We start from the raw sequence: 5,339 nt of genomic DNA, 5'->3' as shown, positions 1-5,339 counted from the left end.
CAAGGCCCTCCTATATCCTTCCCTAATCACATCCCTTCTCTTCTGACTTTTGTGATAATCATTCCCTTGCTTTTCTTTATATATATTAATTTTATGTTGATTTCTAATCTCTCTATGGGAGTGTAGATGACACATATCATGCCTCTTACTTTAGGATTTTTACTTTGTAACAAAGATATTTTCTTACCTAACCATAGTATAATTCTGAAATTCAGGAAACAACATCGATACAATATTTTAATCTACAATCCATATTCTAATTTCGATAATTGTCCCAAATATGTTCTTTAAGACATTTTTTTTCCTCTAGTCCAGGATCCAATCCAGGATCACATATTACATGTCTCTTTAGTCTCTACTGTAAATTCTCTCAGCCTTTGTTCGTCCTGCATGACAATGACATTTTTGAAGATATTTCATACTATAAAATTCACCTATTTAAAGCATACAATTTAATGGTTTATTCTACAGCCACAGAGTTGTACAACTATCACCACCATCTAATTTTAGAACATTTTCACCCCCCTAAACAAAACCATATCCATTAGCTGTGACTCCCCATCTCCCTCCTATGCCCACCCCCACCTTACCAGCAGCCCTAAATTACTACCAATAATCTCCTTTCTGTCTCTGTAGATTTGCCTGTTCTCAACATTTCATATAAATAGAATCATACAGTATGTGGTCTTTTGTGACTGTCTTCTCATGTAACAATATTTTCAAGATTCATTTGTGTATAGTATGAATCAGTACTTTATTTCTTTTAATGGCTGAATAATACTCCATTGTATGGATATACCACCCTTTATTTATCTCAGTTGATGGGCATCTGGGCTGTTTCTATTTTTTTGGCTATTTTGTATAATGCTTCTATGAACATTTATGTACAAGTTTTTATGTAGATGTATGTTTTTATTTCTCTTGGGTATATACCCTAAGAGTGGAATTGCTAGGTCATATGGTTACTCTTTAAATTTTTGAAGAACTGCCAAACTGTTTATTAAAGTTGCTATACTATTCTACATTCCCACCAGCAACCTATGAGGCTTGCAGTTTCTCCACATCATCACCAAAACTTGTTATTGTCCTTCTTTTGATTATAGCCATCCTAGTGGGTATAAAGCACAATTGTATTGTGGATTTGATTACCCTAAAGAGTAACGATGTTGCATACCTTTTCATATGCTTAAGAACCATTCATATATCTTCTTTAGAGAAATGTCTATTTGAATCATTTGCCCATTTTTAAATTGGGTTGTTTGTTTTTACATTATTGATTTATAAGAGTTTTTACGTATTCTAGATACAAGTCCATTATCAGATAAATGATTTGCAAATATTTTCTTCCATTTTGTTAGTTTTCTTTTTCACTTTCTTTTTCTGCAGCTTTATTGAGATATAAGTGACATGACATTTATAAGTTTAAGGTGTGCAATGTGATGATTCGATATATGTACATATTGTGAAATGATTACCACAGTAAGATTAGCTAACACAACCGTCACCTCACACAGTTATCTTTTTTGGTGCATAGTGACAACATTTAAGATCTTCTTTAGCAGTTTTCAAGTAGTCTTTTCATTTTCTTAATGATATCATTTGCAGCACAAAAGTTTTTAATTTTCATGTTGTCCAAATTTTCAATTTTTTTCTTTTATTGTGCCTTGGATGTTGTATCTAAGTCACCATTGCTGAACCTAAGGACATGAATATTTACTCTTATGTTTCATTTTAAGAGTTTTCATAGTATAAGGTCTTACATCTAGATCTTTGATCCATTTTGAGTTATTTTTTGTGTATAGTGTGAAATAAGGACCTCGTTTTATTTCTTTGCATGTTAATATCCAGTTTCCCTGACACCATTTGTTGAAAAAGCTATTCATTTTCCATTAAATTGTTTTGGCACCCTCATCCAAACTCGATTGACCATAAAATAAAGGATTTATTTCTGGACTCTCATTCTATTCAATGGATCTCTACCTATATGTCTACCTATATACCAGTACCATACCATCTTGATTACTGAAGCTTTGTAATAAGTTTTGAAATTGAAATTATGAGTTTTCCACCCTTGTTCTTTTTTATGAAGATGATTTTGGCTCCTCTGGGTCTTTTCACTTCCATGTGAATTTTAAGATCAGTTTGTCAGTTTCTGCAAAGAAGCCAGCTGAAATTTTGATAGGGTTTGAGTTAAATCTGTAGAGCAGTTTAGTGACTATTGCCATCTTAGTATGAAGTATTTCCATCTATGAACAGGGTATGTCTTTTCATTTTTTGAGAAACTATTAAATTTTTTCAACGTTTTACAGTTATCAGCATACATCTTGCACCTCTTTTGTTAAATTTATACCTAAGTATTTTATTCTTTTTGATGCTATTGTAAATAGAATTGTCTTTCTTAATTTTATTTTTACAATGTTCATTGCAAATGTATAAAAATACAGTTGATTTTTGCATATCGATTTTGTATCCTGCAAACTTGCTGAACTCGTTTATTAGCTCTAATAGTTTTTAATTAATTTTTTAGGATTTTCAATATATACAAGATCATGTCATCTGTTTTACTTTTTTTTTTTTCCATCCTGGGTGACTTTTATTTCTTTCTTGTTTAATTGCCCTCGCTAAAACCTCCAGTGTAATGTTAAAGACATGTGGTGAGAGCAGACATCACATCCTTGTCTTATTTCTGATCTTAGAGGGGAAGAGATTCAGTTTTTAAACATTAAGTATGATAGCTGTGTTTTTTGGTTTTTTTTTTTAAACAGATGCCCTTTGTCAGGTTGAGGAAGTTCCTTTTTATTTTTACTTTGTTGATCATTTTTATCATGAAAAGTTGTTCGACTTTGCCAAATGCTTTATCTGCATCTTTTGGGATGATCAAATGGTTTTTGCCTTAAATTCTACTAATTTGGTATATTACATTAATTGATTTTCATATCCTAAACCAATCTGGAATTCCTAGAATAAATCCCACTTGGTCATGGTATTCCTTTTTAATCCTTTTTTTTTTTCTGTGAGGTTGGAGTGATGTCCCCCTTTCATTCCTGATTTTAGTAATTTCAATTTTCTCTCTTTTTCATTCTTTAGTCTAGCTAAAGGTTTATCAATTTTGTTGATCTTTTTTAAGAAACAAATTTTGGTTTGTTTGATTTCCTGTGTTGTTTTTCTATCCTCTCTTTCTTTTATTTCTATTCTAGTCTCTGTTATTTCCTTCCTCCTGCTTATTTTAAATTTAGTTTTTTTCTCCTTTTCCCAGTGCCTTTAGTTGAAAGGTTAAATTATTGATTTGAGATATGTCTTATTTTTAATATGGATGTTTAGTTGGTAAAGTTAACTTTGGTCACCTGGTAACGTTATTATCTGGTTTCACCACTATAGAATTAGTATTTTTCTCCTTGCAACTAATAATAAATCTATGGGGAGACACTATTTAAACTTTCTGTAGAGGTTTTCTAGTGAGGTAAACAGTTTGTACATTTTTTTTTTTTAAGGCACAAGCTACCAATTAAAAGTTTCCATCTGCTTCAATATCTTTTATTGCTCATATTGGATGTCTAGTATAGCTCATAAGACACCTCACCTTGGGAGTAGATTTTTTCTGGAACAAATCATTTGAGTAGACTTTCTTAATTAGGCACTTAATTGCCCTGGGATAAGGATAGAGCATGACCATTTGTTAATGACTTGACAAAGGCTACTCCTTCCAATACTCCTTGCTATGATGGATGCCAAGAGAAAAGGAAATTTTGCGTAGAGACCATGATTCCTCCAGGATATTGAGACCCTCATGCACACATTTCTTCCATCTTGAGGTACAATGATAGAATATTTCAGCAGTATTGAGCCTATCTGAAATCCTTCATCAGGAAAAAATCCCAAGCGTCCCCAGGCAGTTTCTTATTATGAGGGAGAGGGAATCAGAACTCAAACCCAGAATAGATTATCAGGGTGGCAGTGTAACCAGGAGCATTGTTTTGTGGGGTAGGCTGGACACTCCTAACCCAGCCATCCAGGTCCTATAGGTGAGTTTGAGGAACTAAAGCAGAGTGTTGGCATATGAAATAAAGAGCCTGTACCTGGAGAACTCCAGGCAGGGAGTGGGCTCTGCAATAATGGAAATGGGGATCATAGTGGCCCAATCAAGGTCTCCCGTTCTCTTTTCAATAAGGTAGATTACTATGTAAAGGGATGTGACATGTGTGCGCACTGAACCAGTGAAGCTGGTCATTTCAGTTGTATTGTTTGGTTGTTGTTGTTGTTGTTTTTTAATGTGGCTACTTTAATTGATTTAGTTTTATATTATGTGGCATACCTAGAAGAAGATTATCTTCTTAAGGTAGGATAGAATTCTGAAAGAAATTTTGCTTCTTTTGTTTTACACAGGTTGATGATCAAATAAGGTCTGCCTGATTTAGAGCTCCATATTTAACAACACCTGAAGCAACTCTAACTTTATAAAATCAAAGCATCATTTGATGAATAAAGACCACAGGTTTCCAGCAATAAGGCTAATTGGAGGGTCCACAAAATATCTAAAGCACCATGAAAATATTACAGTCATTTAAATAAATAGATGCATCTGAAAAATCAAGTGGAATTCTTCTGATGGCAGGAATAAACCAGACAGAAGTCTGTGGAAGGAAGGAAGTATACCCTAAAGCTGCTGCGTAATGACCCACAGCCTCTGCTGTATGGTACCTGGTACTAGGCATTCAGTCTACGCAGAATGGGGATTTCCACACCCCCCAAAAAATAAAGCTGGGACTCAGCAATGGTGAGACTGAGCTAGGAGAATACACACCTAGAAGAGGCAGATGGCAACAAAAAGTTTCCAAATCGTCTTTGTGCAGAAGTTTTTAAAAAGAAAGAAAAAGCTTCCCTTGACATTTTGTGGCTACTAGCTTTTCTTGAGGATTCTTGGCCCAAATTTTCATTCTTTGCATGGTCCAGAAAACCATCAGTTGAGGATTTTAGCAGACCAGATCTATAGTGACTCAGACACCTGGCAGAATCAAATGCACACTCCCTGGAGGAATGTACCCTCAACCTAGTCCTAGGAGAAATCTGATGGAGAAATTTAAACAAAGGCAAGTCCACAACCCCAATAACAAATTACACAAAGAAATACACAGCAATCATGAGGAAGATTCAGCAAGATAAATGAACCAGTCCTAGAAAGACTTCGGTATGGGAATTATCAGATAATAGCCAGATAAAATATGGGGCACCCAGTTAAATTTGAATTTCAGATAAGTAATGAATAAATTAATTTTAAGTATAAATATGTCCCATGCAATAATTATACTAAAAATTTGATTTTTATCTGAAATTCAAATTTA

At 33.8% G+C, this 5,339-nt stretch overlaps 1 long non-coding RNA gene across 1 annotated transcript in view; it reads left to right on the top strand.

Annotated features, from left to right (window-relative positions):
* LOC107195982 overlaps positions 1-4,884 on the top strand; it is a 13,110-nt gene extending 8,226 nt beyond the window's left edge. Inside the window, exon 3 of the long non-coding RNA XR_001517293.2 lies at positions 4,384-4,884. This is a non-coding gene — a long non-coding RNA (uncharacterized LOC107195982). The remainder of the gene's footprint in view (positions 1-4,383) is intronic.
* Positions 4,885-5,339: the final 455 nt, after the last annotated feature.

Source organism: Pteropus alecto, unplaced genomic scaffold, assembly GCF_000325575.1.
Source record: "Pteropus alecto unplaced genomic scaffold, ASM32557v1 scaffold24, whole genome shotgun sequence".
Classification (NCBI taxonomy): domain Eukaryota; kingdom Metazoa; phylum Chordata; class Mammalia; order Chiroptera; family Pteropodidae; genus Pteropus; species Pteropus alecto.
The sequence above is the reverse complement of the archived record's forward strand: the minus strand, read 5'-3'. Positions and strand labels throughout refer to the sequence as shown.